Here is a 20,792-nt window from a genome sequence, read left to right as displayed (position 1 = left end):
TAATTCTCCCTTTTGTTATATCCATTTTTTAAACTAAAATATCAAAGTCCTGCTTTAGCTGTACCGTGTAGATTTTGAGATTTATTATGTAGCACAGACTATTTCCTAATTTCCACTAGGCTTTCTATTTTGGCCCACAAGTTACTCAGAAATGTATTATTTAATTTCTTTTTAAAATATTTTATTTATTTATTTATGTATTTAGAGAATGTATGAGTTGGGGAGGGGCAGAAGGAGAAGGAGAGAGAATCTCAAGCAGATTCTGCACTGAGTGTGGAGCCTGACATGGGGCTCAATCCCATGACCCTGAGATCACAACCTGAACTGAAATCAAGAGTTGGACACTCAAGTGACTGAGCCACCCAGGCACCCCAGAAATGTATTATTTAATTTCTAAACTTATGGAGAATTTTTAAGAGCTATTTATTTGTTATTGGTGTTCAGTGAATTGCATCGTGGTGGGAATATTTTTTAAAAATTTGTGGAGATTAATTTTATTGTTTAAATGTGGGCAATGAGAAAAATTGTAATCTCTCTGATGTATGATTTGTCCATTTCTCTTTGTAACTCTGATAATTTTCCTTAATATAATGGGCTAGGTAAGTGTGAAATAAGGGTTGTATTTTCCCAGTGCCTTTTTCTTTTGTATTGATTCTCTTTAATTTTAGTAATTAAATATTTGACTCCAGAACAATTTTTTAAATAATAATATAGCAATACTGGCTTAATTTCCTTTAGTAGTCACATAAATATATTGATTCTCTATCTTTTAACTTTCACCCTATTTGTGTCCTCAGGTTAAAGGTGAATAATCATGTGACAAGCATTTAGTTGGATTTGTAATATTGTCTCTTACAATCTCTGTTTTTTGTATGGTGACTTTAGCCTACTTAGATTTGAAGTTACTGATAAGGTTGGATTTACTACTTATTTTGTGCTATCTATTACTGTACATTTTCCCCTTTTATATCTTACTTATTTAGAATTGGTCAAAATGTGTTTTAAAATACATTCCCCCCTTACTGAACTAAAAAGTATTAGTTCATTTTGTATTTTTTTATGGTTATAGTTAAAATTTTGGCATGCATATAAAATCAAAGTCTAAAGCTAATCTATATCTTTACCATTTCCTAACCAACACAACATTTTGTTATTCTTTAAATTCAATGATCCATCTCCTGTATTTTACATTATTCATGGCAAATACGTTAAGTTTAGCTTATTTTTTGCCTCATGAAGTTATTATCTTTATAATAATTATTGTTTTAACAGCCAGGGTTTTTCTAGATTTTCTCATATTTATGAATTTATTTTCTCATCATTCCATCTTGTATGTCAGACCTTCTCTACATGTCCAGTTTCCTTTAGAGAAGATCTGGGTTGATAAACTCAGTTTTATTATACCAAAAATATCTTCATCTTCCACTTGATGTTGAAAGATTAGCTTGTTACCAGCTTGAGAGTTGTTGTCTCCAGTCATTTAGAACATGTCACTATCTTCTGGCTCCTGCTTTTGACAAGTCTGTATCCATCTAAAGGTTGTCGTTTTCAGGTAACTTCTCTTTTCTCTCTAGTTGCCTTTCAGATTTTCTTTCCCTTTTCTCTGGCATTCTGTTGTTTCTCTACAACAGCCTAGTTACAGATTTCTTTGTGCTCCCAGAATTAGGAGTTCTGTCTTTCACCAGTTCTGGAAAATTCTTACCATTTAACTCTTCAAATATTTTCCCCCAATTATCCATTCCTTTCTGTCTGCACTCTTTTTGTGTATTTAAATTAGATTTCTCATAGATAATCTCCTCCAATGTCTCTTCATTTTCATACTTTTTCACCTCTCTGATTTTATCAATGACATTTATCAATGACATAATTTCCTTTACCTTTCTACTAGCACACTAATGATATCTTTTCCTTTTACAAAACTGCTTTAGCCTGTACTTTTCAATGAGTAAATCTTTTCTTTCTGGAAATTATGTTTAGTCTTTAATAAATTTCTGATACTTTGTTCTATTTTAGTGTTTTAAAAAAATTCTTGCAATATCTCCATCATATTTGTTTTATATTCTGAGCCCAATAATTATATTATTTAAAGTATTTGGAGTCTACATTCTTCTTTTTCTTTTCCATACTGGTCTTCATTCATGGTGCTTGTTTTCTTGTTTGATGTGTCACATTGGTTTGTGAGCTTATTTGTGGGAATTCTTCACAGCATGGTTTAGGAGTATGCCTCTCCAGAGAGGTGCCCTTTGGTAGTAATTATTTATGTTTATTTTTTGTCTTGGGACACTCAGAGATTGTTTACAGTTACAAGGTCATAGGAGAGGTAGTTTTCTTCCACACAGAGCTTAGGCCAATACAAACTCTTTATTATCTCCCTTGCTGGAAAGCAGATATTTTTTTCTAGCCCATCATTTCTCTAAGCCCATTGAGGGTGCTGCTTTCACTTGAGAAGTATCAATTTTAGCCTCCTACTTTGAATGCATACAAGGTCTTGTCTCTTGTTCCTATATGACCGTTAGCTGAACCTCTTGACTTATAAACTCCTGGTTAATATGAAATCTGCCCCCTTGCAATAAATAATTTGTGAAGAAATACTTTGAGACTATAAAAATATTGTTTTTTTTCATTAAAATTTTACCCACTTGTTTTAACCTTCATTGATGATTCTTGCCTCAATCTGTTACTGCTGTGCTGTTTATAAAATGGTAATTTTCCTAACTTCATTGTTTACTCTGCATATAATAGCTGGCTTTCTCCTGTAAGGGAGATCTTTCCCTTCTCTTACATTTGTTTGTCTATTTGTATCAATATGGACCATGGATTCTTATTTTATGGGATGGATTATAATCCATTACTATCATTATTTATTTTGATGCTCAAATTCTTCCAGAGTTGTTCAGTGGGAGCTATTTCGTGGTGTCCCCTATGCCTATCATTCTTTAAGCTTTGCCTATTTTGTGGCACAAATCTTACATTCCAGAGTCATGTTTTTTTTTTTTTCTCTGCTATTCTGAAATTAATCATCAGAAAGTCCTGGTTTATTTTCATGGAAAATGGTATTTAGAAGCCAAGATGTGGACATGATATGTGCTTATTGCATCTAGATTGTCATTGCTTCTAGGTCCTCTTCTCTGAGGGTACACATGCACCACACACAAACACGTATGCACATTCTTCTATCTATTTATCTATCATCTGTCTTATTCTATCTTGTATCTACCTTAGACCCTTATCACAGGGTTCATTTTAGTCCTCCTCTTTCCATATTAATAACCCTTTTGCAAGAGAGTTGGAAACATGGCTCCCATATCTTAAATATATCTACTTTCATGCTCAACCATAAAAATAGTTTTAGAGGGGTACCTGTGTGGCTCAGTGGTTGAACATCTGCCTTTGGCTCAGGTCCTGATCCAGGGACATGGGATTGAGTCCCATATCAGGCTCCCCCCAGAAAGCCTGCTTCTCCCTCTGCCTATGTTTCTTCCTCTCTCTCTCTGAGTCTCTCATGAATAAATAAATTAAAAAAAAGTTTTAGAATTTCTAATCTATACACACTGTAAAAAAATTTATTAGTTAAGTTTCAATATTTGTGGGACACCTGGGTGGCTCAGCGATTGAGTGTCTGCCTTCGGCCCAGGGCATGATCCTGGGGTTCTGGGATTGAGTCCTGCATCAGGCTTCCTGCATGGAGCCTGCTTCTTCCTCTGCTTCTCCCTCTGCCTATGTCTCTGCCTCTCTCTCTGTGTCTTTCATGAATAAATAAATAAAATCTTTTTAAAAAGTTTAAATATTTGCTTTTAGTCTGGGTATATAATAAAATAGGTGTTCAAAAGTATCATGGGTTAGTTCGTTTCCTCCCTATTCACCATGGTTTTGTTATTCATTTTTAATACTGCTAGGTTAATTTGTGAATGCATGACATTAATGTGGTTCTGAGAGCAAAAATCATACAAAAGAAGTATCACTTTATTCAGAAGAAGTATCACTTCCTTATTTCGCCTACCTATTTTTACCCCTCCCCCTTCTAAATAACCAAATTCATTAGTTTCTGATTTATCTTTCCTGTTTCTTTTGGAAAAAAACAGATTTGTAAATATTTTTCTGGAGGATTTTACATGTAAGTTCTCAGCTGAGTTTTGGCTTAGCATTCTTTGCCATGTGGTGCTTGAAGAATGGCACTCAAGGTGAAATCCATGTTCTATCCATGTATTAGAGTTGACCCCAGGTTTAGCTATAGCTATTCTTACATATCGTAAGTTCTTCAGTTTTCCCCTTGATTCACCTTCCTTCTGCTTTTCTAAAATGAAAGATTGGGTGAAGTGAATTAAATATAGGAAAATGGAAATTGAAAAATTAAGAGTAACATGGAAACATGTTTTGGTAACTGAATGAATACCCAGAGGACCATTCCTTCAGCAGAGGATTTGTTTTACTCACTTAACATGATTATGGAGGGGCCTTCCTTGAGCCCAGGAACTGTTTCAAAGTATTTATTGCAATGATTAGGACCTGGTTTAGGATGAAGACCATCAGCAATTTTGGGGGAAAAAAAGGTGGCTTCCTCTTTTTGGCAGGGGCTCCTGTGAGGCATATGCAGGGACAGTGAGGATGGTGAGGGCACTGGCTGTGGGGGAGAATTGTCTTAAAAAGTAAGTTATAAAGAGTGGTAACAATCCAAGCAAGAGTTAGGGCTCCCAGGAGATTGAGGAAGAATGTTCATGGGGCCCATAGGCAACAAGAAGCCTTTCCCCACCCGAGTTGGGATGTGCCACTCACCACGTCCCCTCTTCCAAATGTATCAGTTCCATAATTCACACTGAAGTATGCTGCTCTTTTTTTGTTTACACTCTATACTTTTGGTCCAAGAGTCTACATTGATAGTGGTTCAGATACAATCATACATATTTCACATATTTTAGAATTTTAGCTTGAATATAAAGAGCTCAGATCCTTAACAGAAGTCGCTGTGCAGTTAGTTACTTGCTTTCCATCTACTGTACATGTTTCTTCGATAATCCAAAACAAACTCCCAAACAAAAGTGGTATTTGCCTGTGAGCATAATACTGGCATGTTTGCCTCAACGGCTATTTCTCCTTTGTTGTCCAAACAGCTTTCTTCAGTTATTTTTAGTGTTTTGCACAAGAATGCAAAGCCAGATTGAAGATTATGAAACAGATAGGAAAAGTCCACATAGAAATTTTTTTTTTCCCCTCTTAGTGGTTTTTAAATTAAGATCTCTGACCTGCTTGGCTTTTTTTAATGAAAAAAAAAGAAATAATTTTTTTTAAGATTTTATTTATTTATTCATGATAGACAGACAGAGAGAGAGAGAGAGAGAGAGAGAGAGAGACAGGCAGACAGAGAAGCAGGCTCCATGCCAGGACCCGACATGGGACTCGACCCCTGGATCCCCGGATCATGCCCTGGGCCAAAGACAGGCGCCAAACCGCTGAGCCACCCAGGGATCCCCTAATGAAATAATTTTTAATGAAAAAAAAAATTTTTTTTTTGTTTTCTACAATAAGAAGATAAGAAGAGGGTCTTTTTTTTTTTTTTTCCCTAGGAAAAAAATGAGATGAGTACAAGTTATTCTTTTGAGGATTGGCAAACTATGGCCTACAGGCCACATACAGTCTTGTTTTCTTATAAAAAGTTTTCTTGGGACATGGCTATGCTCAGTCCTTTATGTATTGTCTGTTACTGTTTTCCCCCAAAACCCAAGTTGAGCAGATGTAAGAGGTATCACATGACCTGCAAAGACTAAAATATTTTCTATCCTGCTCTTTTCAGAAAAAGATTGTCATTTTTTGCTTTTTTTAAAGATTTTATTTATTCATGAAAGACACAGAGAAAGAGGCAGAGACATAGGCAGAGGGAGAAACAGGCTCCTTGCGGGGAGCGGCGGAGCCTGGTGCGGGACTTAATCCCAGGATCCCTGGATCACAACTGAGCCATAGGCAGATGCTCAATCACTGAGCCACTCAGGCATCCCTGTTCCTTGCTTTTGAATGTGTTGGAACAGAATCATTTGATGACCCAAGTAATTCATTGCTTCTCTGAGGACATCTGGTCTATGTTGGCATTTCCAGTAAGAATTACATAGGTTGTGCTCTCCCATATAAACCTACAGTGGATCTTAATGCTCATATTAACACGTTTGACTTTTTTTTAAAAGATTTTATTTATTTATTTATTCATAGAGACAGAGACAGAGAGAGAGAGAGGCAGAGGCACAGGCAGAGGGAGGAGCAGGCACCATACAGAGAGCCTGGCGTGGGACTCGATCCGGGGTCTCCAGGATCACCCCTGGGCTGCAGGCGGCGCTAAACCGCTGAGCCACTGGGGCTGCCCAACACGTTTGACTTTTTAAAAATCTGAAACATAACTCCCAAAAGTTGGTTGTGAGGATTAAATTAGTTAACATGTGTGAAGTGCCTAGAACATAGTAAGTGCTACATAGGTATTGGTTACTGATATTACAATGGATAGTTTGCAAGAATCAATATAGCTATAGACCAATCTTTTATGTCATTGATTTAACAATAATGTGTAGAGGAGGTTTGGTGATTATCATTTAGTGTTGAGCATTGAGTTATTCAATAGGATTTAACTGGTGATCACAGTAGGCAAGATCCTACCCTCACTCAACTAACATATTCTGGCAAGGATTCAGGAGAAAAGTCAGTTCTGCATTATGTATTGGCATTATGGTTGAGCACAGCCAGAACATATGATAATATTGAATGTATTATTACTTACTAGGATTGTGTATTTCCTGTTAATAGTTTTATGAGTTCTTGGCTTACAGTTAAGAAATAAATTTGAGGGCAGCTCTGGTGGCTTGGTGGTTTAGCGCCTACCTTTGGTCCTGGGATCGGGTCCCATGTCAGGCTCCCTGCATGGGGCCTGCTTCTCCCTCTGCCTGTGTCTCTACCTCTCTCTCTTCTCTCTCTCTCTCTGTCTCTAATAAATAAATAAAATCTTTAAAAATAAATAAATAAAAATAAATTTGAAAATTTACCACCATTTCCATCAGTTATTCTGGGTCTCAAGTCTACCAAACCCAGGTCTATGAGTTCAGTCCAACAGGACTGGGACTACTGGGGATCTGAATTTTGGTAAGGCCACAGTCAGAAAATCAGCCAGACCTAAGGGGAATGGGCGGGATTTGAAAGGTAATGCTGCCCAGATCTTGACTCCTAAAGGCGAGAGGGGAGGAATTGGGTCCATTCATAACCTGAACATTGGAATTAGGTTGCGGTCTGGAATTCACACATTAAAGTGTTTAGAAGTTTGCCTGGCCCTTGGATATGCTCTGTAGATGTACCTCCTCCTCCTTTTCCTTCTTATTTTGCTTCACTTTCCTCTTTCTCCTTCTCATTTTTTCCTTTATTGTTATAATTACTAGTATCTAGACAGCTGATATAGTGTACCAGTCACAGCACCAGGGTAGACTAAAACATCTCTGCTAAAATGCATGGGGAAAATTGAGGAAGCATCTCTGTTCATGCCTGTGCCCTGAGTTGAGGAAAACTTCTTGAGAATTCATAATCATGGGCCTGTAGTACTACGTTCAAATTAAGCCTTCAAATCTATAGTCTTCAAATGCTCTGGGATCCTTCCATTCAAGGGATTATTATAAAAATTGCTCAGAGTTGGTAAAAGTAGGGTGCTGGAAGATGCAAACACAAAATCACAATTTTTTTTTTTACAAAATCACAATTGAAGCACATACATATAACTCAAATTCTAAAGATTGCCACAAATAGAGCAATGCCAAGAAAGAACACGTAATCCTAACTTTTGAAATACAAAAGTAAACCATGTGCTATGAGTTAGAATCAGAAGAATAAATAAACACTATTATTAAAGCCTTAGAAATATTCAAAACAAGAGTAGAAGAAATTGAGAGACTATGAAAAAGAGAATGTAGATTTGAGAAAGAATCAAATCGAACATGAAGAGTTATAAGAACTTTAATAGATAGCCCCACCCTGAATCCACACTGGGGAAAATGTAGAATGCCAGATTCAAACATAAGGCTTCAAAAGACAAAATCAGAATGAAGAGAAATAGATGGACTGGTTGAAGCCATTTGTAAATGATAGAGATCTAGCTATGTGCTATTGTATGTTCTTCAGCTTTTTGATGTGTTAAATAAAACCCCTGTTTTCAGGGGCAACTAGGTGACTCAGTCAGTTGACTCTTGATTTCAGCTCATGTCATGATCACAGGGTTGTGGGACTGAGCCCCATGTCAGGCTCTGCACTGAGTTTGGAGACTGCTTGAGATTCTCTTTCTCCCTCTGCACCCCCCCACCAAAAAAAACCCCACTGTTTTTAAAAGGTGATGCTAGGTAATTGTACTTATTATTAACAAAAAGGTTGAGAAGTTCAGCAAATTCAGCTTGCTCAATAAACTGGTGACGTGTTTGAGGAAGAAAACAATTTATTAATAAAAAAAAAAGGTTGAGAAATCCTGATCTGTTACAAGTGTGTAGCAGAAAAACTATGACATAAGTATGTCCCTGTCTCTCCTCACATCTTCCCTCCAAGCATTCCATAACATTTCATAGAAGCACAGAGCAAGCAAAGATTGTCCATCAGGCATAAGGCAGTAGACACATTGTAGGTCCCTGAGTCTGGGTAAATTTGCTCAAAGGAGACATCAGAAGATGATCTGGATTGCTTTCCAGCCTGAGGTTTAAGAGAATAAATAAAAACGTTTTCATCAGACTACTTTTTCCTTTCCATACCGAACTTTCTCTTTTTCCCCCTTTTTTCTTTATTACTTTTTGAGATCACTATGCCTTAGAATACCACACACAGGTTTTGTGGTCAAACATCTCTTGGAGTGAAATCTTCCCTCACTTGCTATTTAGCCATGCAATCTTAGGCATACAGCAGTCCCCCCCCCCCACCCTCCCCCCGCTTATTTGCAGGGGAATACATTCCAAGACCCTCCATCAGTGCCTTCTGAAACCATAGATGGTACCGAATGCTCTATATAGGATGCTTTTTCCTATATGTGCATACCTATGATAAAGTTTAATTTGCAAATTAAGCACAGTGAGAGGTTTACAACAATAACTACTAATAAAAATAGAACAATTATAGCAATACACTGTCATGAAAGTTCTGTCAATGTGGTCTCTCTTTCTCTGTCGAAATTGCCTGATAGTCCTGTACTCACCTTCTTCTTGTGATGATGTGAGATAATAAAATGCTGGCATGATGAGAGGAAGTGAGGGGAGTGATGTTGGCATTGTAATGAAGTATTAGGCTACTATTGACCTTCTGGTGATATCTCAGAGAGAGAATTGCCTGCTTCTAGACCCTGATGACCACAGGATAAAGGGAGGACCATGGGTGAGGGAGGACTATTGCATTAACCTCTCTAAGCTCTAGTTTCTTATGCAAAAGCAGCAATAATGGTCAAAATAAGCTTACAGCCATGTGAGAATGAACCACTATCACGTAGATGACCTACCTGGGACATCCCAGGCACCTGAAGACTGTCAGTTTCCAACCCAGTTTCCATTTTCTGTTATTTCAATGTCTTCATTTCAAAGAGAAAATAACATACAGATGCAACAGAGTGTCTTCCATCATCAACAGCTATTTGTTGAATATCTGGATGTGTCTTGTTTTAGACTCAAGGAGAGAGGGTCACAATCCTGTGCAGAAGGTCAGGAAAGACTGTGTTAATGGAAAGCATGTTTTTGTCGTAAAAAAGTAGAAAGTTGGGCAGCCCTGGTGGCGCAGCGGTTTAGTGCCGCCTGCAGCCCAGGGCATGATCTGGAGACTCCGGATTGTGTCCCACGTCAGGCTCTCTGCATGGAGCCTGCTTCTTCCTCTGCCTGTGTCTCTGCCTCTCTCTCTCTCTCTCTCTCTCTCTCTTTGCATCTCTATGAATAAATAAATAAAATCTTAATAAAAAAGTAGAAAGTTGATTTCTGTTTTTTTCTGTGATGTGAAACATTACAGTTCATGTTTTCAGGAATTCAGAGAGACATGAGGCAGAATCAGTCATTCAGAAAATGATTGTTGAACACCTGCCAAGTACGTTATACCTGTGTATATATAAAATGACAAGATTTCCTGAGGGCAAGGGGATGAGATTCTTCTAGCAATAGATTTCCAGTTTTCTTAGTCCTCCTCTCCCCAAGCTTGATAAATAATACATTCTAGAAGGATTTTGACATCTTGTCTATGGGCCTCCAACAAATGTTATCATTGTTAACCCATGACTTCTCCAGTAGTAAGAGACCATAGTTCTTCCTTAAATAAGTTTTCAAATATCCTCATTTTTAACAGATTTTACTTATTTGAGAGAGAGAGAGAGTGAGATTATTTGAGAGAGAGAGAGAGAATGAGAGAGAGAGAGAAAGAGAGAGCAACAGTGGGGGGCGGGGGCAGAGGGAGAGAGAGAAGCAGACTCCTCGCTGTGCAGAGATTCCCAACCCAAGGCTTGATCCCAGGACCCTGGGATCGTGACCTGAGCTGAAGACAGATGCTGAACCAACTGAGCCACCCAGGTACCCCTCAAATGTCATCATTTTCAAAAGAACTTGTATTTTTAAAAAATCAGATGCTTTACAGTACAGCCATGAGCACTCGGAGAGATTTTGGTAGTCTGTCCCCTGTGGGAATGCTTGAGCTTTTCTGAATGATACCTTTCTTTTTGTCTAAGAAATTCATGTTAAACATCTTATTTCTATACCTGCAGGCTTAACTATTGGTGTCAAATTGAGCAGGTGTCTCAGCCTCAGAAATAGCAAAATGTCAGAATCTTTGTTATGGACAAATTGGAATTACAGAGATGATTGAGTTGCACTTTTCAGAAAATCAACTAACAACCAAAGTGAACATCTACCATTATGTAGTACTATACTATATACAGAGGCGAAAATAAATGTGAATATAATACACTGGCTTCTGAAGTTGAGCAAGTTTTGTTTTTAAATAATGTTGTTCAGGTGAAATAGTCTCTCTTAAGTCTGTATTATCTTAGAAAAATCAGGAAATAACCAGATAATTGTACAAATAAATTTTAGAGCAAATTCTATATAAAAGTATTATTCTAAAAGGACCATATATTTTTCAAGGAAGGAAGATCTATTTTAAGAATTTTGCATAAGGGTAAGTAAATTTGGAGAGGATAGGTGGGAAGAAATGGTGGAAGGGCATAAGGAGATAAAAACTGAATCAAAAGCCTCAGAGATGGGAATGTTTTGAGGAGAGAGGAGGGTAATTTTATTGGAATGAAGTGTGAAATAAATAGGGATAGGTCAAGTGGATTTGAATTATGGACAGCTTTGAAGAGCACAATGAATAGTTTAGGTTTAATTTGGTAGGTGGGGAGGGGAGAAATAATATTAAAATTGAGAATTGGCTGGCAAATCGAACTCCAGTAAAAAAAATATACAAAAAAATTAAGAATTGGGAAGTACCTGGAGAGCCGTCTAGTTCCATCAGGTTGAGAAGATGGTTGAGACTCTGCAGTCATGGCCTTGAGGGTTGGCCTGCATTTGCTTTCATCGACAGGGATCTTACTATTTCCCCAGGCGGTGATCTATGGAAATCTTGACTGTTGGTTCTGTCTTGAGTTGAATTGAAATCTGTCTTCTTGTGGACAAATAGAACACTCCTAATCCCTCTTTTGTATGACAGTCCTTTAAATATTTGGAGACCGCTGTAGTGTCTTCTCCTGGTCCCTATGGCTTTTGAGCAGAGAAGAAACATAATGAATGTGATGTTTATGGGACTGTCAAGTTACTGTTAAGATGCAGGGCTCTGAGTGACAGCTGAGATGTTCCTTCTGCTGTGGTTCTGAGATTGAACTTCACATGTCTACAAGATGTCATGGTATTATTCATCCCAGTTGGATGTAGGGCAAGTGGGCATGACTTTGATTTCATGCTCTTTTTAATGGCTCCCTCCCTTCCAAACTCCTCCTTTTCTCCCCTTCCCTCCTTCCTTCTCTCCCCCTCCTCTCCTCTCCTCTCCTCTCCTCTCCTCTCCTCTCCTCTCCTCTCCTCTCCTTTTTGTCCCTTCCCTTCTCTTCCCTTCCCTTCCCTTCCTTTCCTTTCCATTCCTTTCTTCTTTTTCCTCCCTCCTCTCTCCCTTTCTCCCTCCATTCCTTCCTTCCTTGCAAATACTTCTGTGAACAGAGTTGCAAAGCACAATAACTAAGTGGTTCAGGTTTTGGAGTCAGTCCTAGATTTGAATTTCACCTTTGCCCCCTGCTCAGTGTTTGATGATGGCAAGTTACTTAACCTTTCTAAGTTTCTAACCTTTCACTGGATTGAGAAAACATCTACCTCATAGGGTTAATATCAGGCTTAAATGGAAAAGACATACGCAAAGCATGTGGTGAAAGCAGTCACTAAATGGCAGGTCTTTTTATTATTGTAAAAAAAGAAAGCAATGAAAACTGCCACAGTCAACAAATAAATAACTATGCATACACACACACACACACACATATATACATATATGTATCCATTAACACATATACATATGTAATTATGTAACTATAATAACTATATACCTTTATATCTATATTAGTATCTATATCTACCTCTATCTCTGTATCTATCTACATGTATATGTACATAGATAAATATAAAGGGATTAATTATAAGGATTGGCTCACATGATTTTTTAAAAAAGATTTTATTTGTTTATTTATGAGAGACACACAGAGAGAGGCAGAGACATAGGCAGAAGGAGAAGCAGGCTCTCTGTGGATAACCTGATGTGGGACTTGGTCCTGGGACTGCAGGATCACACCCTCAGTCAAAGGCAGACGCTCAACCACTGAGCCCCCCGCCCCCCCCCCCACCCCGAAGCGTCCCTTGGCTCATATGATGATGGAGGCTAGAGAATCCCCAGATCTGCAGTCAGCAAGCTGGAGACACAGGAGAGCTAGCTGATGGTGTAAGTTTTAGCCTGAAATCTGACAGGCTCAAGGTCCAAGAAGAACCAGTGTTTCAGTTCAAGTCCACTGTTCCAGCTCAAGGCAGTTAGGCAGAAGCCATTCCGTTTTACTCAGTCTTATGTTCTTTTCAGGTCTTCAGCCAATTGGATGAGGACCACCCACATGAGGGAGGGCAACTGCTTTACTTGGTCTGTAGATTCAAATGCTAATTCATCCTGAAACAACCCTCAGACACACTCAGAATGACCTTCCACCAAATGTCTGGGCACCCTGTGGGCCAGTCAAGTTGACACATAAAATTAACCATTCTACTGTATATCATATTTCTAGAAAGCAAGAAGTTATGCAAAAACAAAAACAAAACAAAACAAAAAAAGAATAAAGGAAGAGAGTGTTGGAGGGGTGCTGTTTTAGGTAGGGCAGTCCCCTGTCAGGGATGCTCTGAAGGGTAAGCTCCCCACCTGCTGGATGGACAACTTTTTTTTTTAAGCACTTATTATTAATTTATTAGACAGAGAAAGAGAGAGAGAGAGAGAGAGAGAGAGAGAGAGAGAGAGAGAGGTGCAGAGACACAGGCAGAGGGAGAAGCAGGCTCCATGCAGGGAACCCAATGTGGGACTCGATCCTAGGTCTCCAGGATCATGCCCTGGGCCAAAGGCAGGCACTAAACCGCAGAGCCACCCAGGGACCCTCTGGATGGACAACTTGTAACGTTAATACGACAGATAACTAGTCACCATCCATGTTGCATTGAGGACATTTTCTATAGTGGTGGTCGTAGCATGGTCTGATGAAAAAGCATGTTGGAGCAAACCTTTAGAAGACCTGGCATCCAGTCCTGAGTGAGGTAACGACTGATTCATTCATTTGTCTCTCTGAACCTCACTTTCTTTTCTGAGAAATGAGAACAATAATAGCACCCCCCAAGAACATTGAAAAGAACCAGAATGTGCCAAAGTACTGAAAAAACCCTTTTTAGAACCATTGGTAAAATAATGTTAACTCTTTCAAAAAAAATCATCAGTGATGTCACTGAAGCCAATCTTGGAAGTGAGCTTTTGGTTAGGAGATCTAAACTTAACCTCATGGGAGACTTAAGTGAAAAATTGTTAAGTGACCACAGTTTTCCTTCAGATGTCTTGGTTAATGAATGGCCTTGCTAGGTATTTTGCTAGTGGCATAGAAAAAATAATTTAAAGCCACTAAATAAATCTGACCAGTTGTGGTAAAAATCATCATGAGATTTTCCTAGTGCATATTGAGATAATGTGAGTGAAAATAGTACATACTCCCCTTTAATTCAGCTTTGCCTCACACATCGGAAAAATAGTGAGGAAGACAGGCAAACCTGATAGAATGTCTATGATCCCTAAATATCCATAATCCGCTTTCCTAGTGTGGTAGAGTGCCAGGGTGGGAGGAGAGACCACATTTAATTGAGCCGTCATGGTTTATTTTTCTAGTGCCTTGCTGGAGGCATAAATTATGTGAAAAGAGGAATTCCTTTTTAACAACACAATTCAATGTAGTTCACATTTGTTGATGTACTTCATGCCAAGAGCTGAGCCAGAGAAAGGAGAGAAAAAGATAAGATGCCAACTTCTTTTCTCTCAATGAGTTCAATCAAATCAGAGAGGTAGAAATGGAAACAAATAATAATAGTCCAGTGTCATGAATACAGCAAACCATGTACAAATGCAGAGGCAGTAATGAGGGGCAGATAGTGAGTCCTGTCTGAGGATTGTTGGAAAAGCTACATGGAGTTGTGAAGCGTGACCTGGGTTTTGAAGGATGAATAGGAGTTTGCCTGGAAGAAAAATGCTGCTTCTGTCAATTCGCTCTTTTCTGTTTTCATTGACTAAATTGGTGAATACTTTTATTCATGAATACATTGTGCATATTTCCATTTAAGCCACAATTAGGTTATTACTTTGAATGCTATTAGAACAAAAATAATAATATGGTAAAAAGAAAGACTTTTAATTTGGTAATTTTGTGTCATTCTCACCAGCATAACACCTCTTTTCCACATACACAGCTACTCTCTATATCATTATGTTTATTTTTTTTTAATTTTTATTTTTATTTATGATAGTCACAGAGAGAGAGAGAGAGAGAGAGAGAGAGAGGCAGAGGGAGAAGCAGGCTCCGTGCACCAGGAGCCCGATGTGGGATTCGATCCCGGGTCTCCAGGATCACGCCCTGGGCCAAAGGCAGGCGCTAAACCGCTGCGCCACCCAGGGATCCCCATTATGTTTATTTTTAAAAATTTCTTTATTTTAAAATTTTCTTTATTTGAGCGAGAGAAGAGTGAGCATGAGCAAGGGGGAGGGACAAAGGCAGAGGGAGAAGCGAACACCCTGATGAGCATGGGGCTCTATCCTAGACCCTGAGATCACGACCTGAGCCAAAGGCAGATGCTTAACCACCGAGCCACCCAGTTGCCCTGAACAGCTCTTGGTATACAGTAAATATTAAATACATTTTTCATAAATAAATAAATTTTATCCAGAAAATTCATCTCATACTATCAAATTAATAAACAAATTTAGAGTAAGACTGATTTAATTCAGGGTGGTTGGTTTTTCTTTTTTCTTTCTTCTTCTTTTTTTTTTTTTTTTTGTGGTCAACTGCAAAGCTTTTGTTAAAAAACCCTGGGGCAGTGGGTGGTGGGGAAGGGTTCAGTCCTGCTGCTTGGTTCTGGAGGAATTGGCCTGGAGGACAGCCCTGCAGACAGCTAGGGTGCTTGAATTCACTTGTATTTTCAACACAAAATTCTCTCGGGATGTCAGCAGCATAGTAAAATTGGTATAAAATTATTGTTAAAGAGATGCTTTTCGCATGAGCTATTTAAGTACTAGGTGATTACATTTGGAAGGGAAAAAGTTTTAGACAGACAATTAGAAATGCTTGCAAACGGTACATACTAGCTGCAGCTGTCACAGCAGAGGCCAATTCTGTGGGGATACGGCTTCGTATTGAAGACTTTTCCCTCTGTTTTCTAAATTTGTATCCTGTAGAGTGCCTTATAGAGGCCTATATAGCCCATGGGGCATGGGGGCGGCTCAGTCGGTTAAGCGTTTGACTCTTGATTTTGGCTCAGGTCATGATCTTAGGGTCCTAAGACTGAGCCACACATTGGGCTCCATGCTCAGCGAGTAGTCTGCTTGAAATTCCCTCTCCCTCTGCCTCTCCTTCACCTCGGCTCTGTCTTTCTCACAAATAAATAAAATCTTTTTTTAAAGAAGTCTATACAGCCCTGTTGTTAAAAGCTTAGATTTTGTATTTTTATTTTTTAGATTTTATTTTTAAAAGGTTTTTCTTTCTTAGAGAGAGAGAGAGAGCATGGAGGTGAGGGGCAGAAGGAGAGGGAGAGAGAGAATCTCAAGCTGACTGTCCACTGAGCACAGAGCCTGATGTGGGGCTCGATCTCCAAAGACCATAAGATCATGAACTGAGCCAAAACCAAGAGTTGGTCGCTTAACAACTGAGCCACCCAAGAGCCCCTAAAAGCTTAGATTGTAAATACATGATACTGGGATCCAAACACCAGGTTTGCCCCTCCTTCCCTGTGTGACCCCTTGGGCAAATCACTCAACCCATGTATCTCATACTTTTTGGCCTGAAGTTGGGCTGATAAAAATGGCACCTCACAGAGCTGTTGTGAGGATTAAATCAGTAGATAAGCAGAGGGCTTAAGTTTAATGTCATGATGGGCGTAACTTTCAGATAGGGAGTTGTTGGTTTCTCCCAGGCCTCCTCATCCTGCATATCCAGAGGGTATAAGACCGATTGGGAGCTGCTCCTTCTGATGCCATCTGTGACATCAATGTTATGTTTGTGATCTAACACATAGACTGGGTGCTTTCCTTTGATTGCCATCAGCTGCTTAGCTTTCTTTTCTTCTTTTGCACTCCCCACATTTCCAGAATTGCATTTTAGATAAAGTCCATGTTAAGAGCTGAATTAAAATATAGTTAAAGAAATACTTTTCCCTGTTCCTCTGCTTTAACTTTTTATACAATATGGAGGGGCAGAAGGGATTTATTAAAATAATTAATTACAGGGAGCCCAGGTGGCTCAGCGGTTTGGCGCCACCTTCAGCCTGGGGCGTGATCCTGGGGACCTGGGATCAAGTCCCATGTTGGGCTCCCTGCATGGAGCCTGCTTCTCCCTCTGCCTGTGTCTCTGCCTCTCTCTCTCTCTCTCTGTCGATCATGAATAAATAAATAAAATCTTTTAAAAAATAAAATAATTACAGAATACTGTTTTAACAATGAAAATATATTAATGACTTTATTTTTTACCAGTAAACTCTTTGTAATTTGATTTTTAAGAATTAACAGTCATGTTAGATGGCTGGCTGATCTGCAGTTTGATAACTAGCAAAACTGGAATTTCACAGTTTTTTTGGGGGGGCCTCTTTTTATTTAAAATCTATGTAATTAACATATACTGTATTATTAGTTTCAGAGGTAGAATTTAGTGATTCATCAGTTGCATATAACACCCAGTGCTCATTACATCAAGTGCCATCCTTAATGCCCATCACCCAGTTACCCCATCCTCCTACCACCTTCCTTCCAGCAACCCTTAGTTTGTTTCCTAGAGCTCAGAATCTCTTATGGTTTGCGTCTCTCTCTGATTCATCTTCTTTTATTTTTCCTTCCTTTCCCCTGTGTTAATGTTTTGTTTCTTAAATTCCACATATGAGTGAAATCATATGATGTTTGTTTTTCTCTGACTTGTTTCATTTAGCATATTACCCTTTAGTTCCGTTGCAAATGGCAAGATTTTTTGATGGCTGGATAATATTCCTCGTGTGTGTGTGTGTGTGTGTGTGTGTGTATGTGTGTGTGTGTGTGTACACCACATCTTTATCCATTCATCTGTGGATGGACATCTGCACTCTTCCCATAGTTTGGCTGTTGTAGACATGTACTTATCCCTTTAAATGCATTTTTAAATTACATTTGCCTACAGAGTTTTACATGACATTTATCTGGGCTTCCAGGTCTGTCTGGTTTTCCACCACTTGATTCCTTAACACATTTTATGATGCTTCACTTTTTTTTTTCCCTGACTGGTCTCTCTCCATTGGAGAATGCTGACGTGGATAACATATTTTCCAGTGGAAGGAGAATATTTGTCATCAGTGCTGAATCCGGGCTCCTATTTTTAATAAAATTTGAATATACTCAACATTTAGTAAAATTTGAGTATATATTTTAAAAGATTCACTAGAGCAGCTGGAATCATGTTTGAGATGTGTGGTTATTGAACTCAAGCATGACAGCTTTAAAACACCTCTTGCCCGAAGTGTTCGAACATTTGCCTGCCTCTGGCACAAACATACTTGGCAGGGTAAGCGTGGTGCACACTATGTACAGAGTTTGTTCTACCTACAGTAAATCTTAGTGGAGTTGGACATGCTGCATTCGTGCCTGCCATAGTGGGAAATAGCCCTTAGGGTGATTGTGCTTGGATAGATCTTAGGGCTAATAACCAGGGTTTAGGGCATTTTAAAAAAAATACTGTTTTCAGAGTTCCCAAGTGCATGTGCACTAATCTTGAAGAAAAATCATACTCTGGAATGCAGAACCAATGATATATTTTGATTTCTGAAATCCAACATCTTAAAAACTGTGTCTTTCTGCTGATGTAACAGATACTGGTCTTTAGTTAGAAAACAGGGCATGAATAGGCCATTAATTTCAAATCAAGTGTGTGGAATTGTACCTTGTGTTTAAGGCTTGGTGTTTAAATTGTGTGACGTAAAGACTAAATTTTTTTCTAGTCGATATTCTCTGCATTCCAGATAGGATTGTTTTTGATTACTTACTTTTAATGGCATAATAATCATGCAGACCCCTCTCTCTCCCCCAGGAAAGCTAATACTTTACCCACAACCCACATATAACCAGATGGTGCTGCTGCCATCCCGATTCCTTGGTTTTCTTCACCCAAGGCAATCACTATCTTGGACTCTGTATTCATCACCCAACCTCCTCCCACTTTTAGACATAGTTCTATGGCATTCATATATATTTCTAAAAAGAGTATTTTTATATTAGTTATTTTTTATCTCTATAAAAAGATGTCAGGCTAATAGCAATCTTTTGGAACTTATTCCTCCCCATCCCCAAATATTGCTACCTACCAAAGAGCAGTATGTTGCTAAGATTAATCCAGATTGTTGCATTTATTTTTGCTCCTACATAAAATACAGGTTTTCATAGTCCTCTTCTAAATAACCAGGGAGAAATAGGTCCCTTTCTAAGACCCTGTCTGCAATACATCCAAACAATTAGATAAAAAGTGAAACAGTATCCCCCCCCAACAGTTTTGGAAAAGAGAGGACTCTCCATTTCAAGTAAGTTTCCCCATAAATACCAAGAGAAAAAGACTCTTAAAGCTTCAAGACTTCAGTTTTCCCTGATTATTTCCAAAAACCAAATTAATTTTTACTTCATGACTTCTTAAAATAATTCTTAGAATACTTCAGTGTGGTGGCTTTGTATCTGGTTATTAAAGAAGGGATATTTGGTGCCCAAAAATGTAATATGTAAACTTCAGATTGAGCTGTACAATTTAGCTTCCATAGTGAGTATCTGATTGTTTCATTGGCAAGTACATTTTATCCCTTCTGGTAAAAGGATCTAGGTATTCCTTGCATACTTATGTCTGGGAGGGGGAAGACAACTAAGATTTTTCGGGAATAATAGGTAGGTGCAGGGGTATCTGTTATATTGCCTACCCCAAACATAGTAGGTTGATTATTTTTCCCTGCTGGAAAAATTTAGTCAGTTTATTCATAAACACTTCTGTGTTTCAGTTTTCAGTACATAAACTGTATTGTATTTCAAATATTGTTTTACTGTCATTTTAATGACACGAAATAGGGATTTGCTGGGCAACTTCAAGAAGTTGACATGGACACAAAGATACACACACTGTTCATGATCACCAGTCCTAATATGAACATTGAGCAAAGTTAAGGAGCCCATTTGAAAGCACAAACTAGAGTAGGAAGCAATGCTACTAAAGGTGCTAACAAGACTGCAAATCTCTACAGGTTCTGAACTACACGAAGACTATTTTAATACCTTGGCTCTGTGTGACAACATGTAGTCAAGCACAGACCTACCATACAGCCCACAGCCTCCTCATTTGTTGCAAAGATAAACTCCAGCCGTGATTTTCTCTAAGGGTCTCTAAGTATCACTCTGGCTCCTGGGCATCCTTTTCTAGCTCCTTATTCTAAAGCCTAATTGAGCCATTTAAAAAAATCAAATGCTAAATGATTTTTAGGGACAAAATCTTACTGTCACATGCAGTATGCTAAAGAACTTGAATATAGGGAAACTCCTGGGCCTTTTCCCAATTTTCTTCTTCCACAAACCCTTCGTACTTTGGCAAAGGCCTGCGTACTTTTCTTTTTTAAACCAAATTTATTTAAATTCAATTAGCCAACATATAGTAAGTACCTCATTAGTTTCAGGTGTAGAGTTCAGTAATTCATCAGTTGCATATAACATCCAGTGCTCATCACATCACATTGTGTACCTTTCTTTTTTTTTTTTTTTGTAAATATTTTATTTATTTATTCATGGAGACACACAGAGACAGGCAGAGACATAGGCAGAGGGAGAAGCAGGCTCCCTGCAGAGCCTGATGCAGCGCTTGATCCCAGGACCCAGGGATCATGCCTTGAGCGAAGGCGGACGCTCAGCCGCTGAGCCACTCAGGTGCCCCTACCTTTCTTAGATTAAATGCATGGCATGCATAGATTAAATTCAGGAAGCCCCTGTTTCTTTTATATCACTTCCGCCAGCATGCGCTTATCAGAACA

At 38.6% G+C, this 20,792-nt stretch overlaps 1 protein-coding gene across 3 annotated transcripts in view; it reads left to right on the top strand.

Moving 5' to 3' along the window:
- The window catches only part of COL14A1 (collagen type XIV alpha 1 chain), a 216,832-nt gene that overhangs the window by 40,602 nt on the left and 155,438 nt on the right, over positions 1-20,792 (top strand). The gene's annotated exons all lie outside the window — the stretch shown is intronic.

The sequence above is a fragment of the Vulpes vulpes genome, chromosome 13 (genome assembly GCF_048418805.1).
Source record: "Vulpes vulpes isolate BD-2025 chromosome 13, VulVul3, whole genome shotgun sequence".
Lineage (NCBI taxonomy): Eukaryota > Metazoa > Chordata > Mammalia > Carnivora > Canidae > Vulpes > Vulpes vulpes.
The sequence above is the reverse complement of the archived record's forward strand: the minus strand, read 5'-3'. Positions and strand labels throughout refer to the sequence as shown.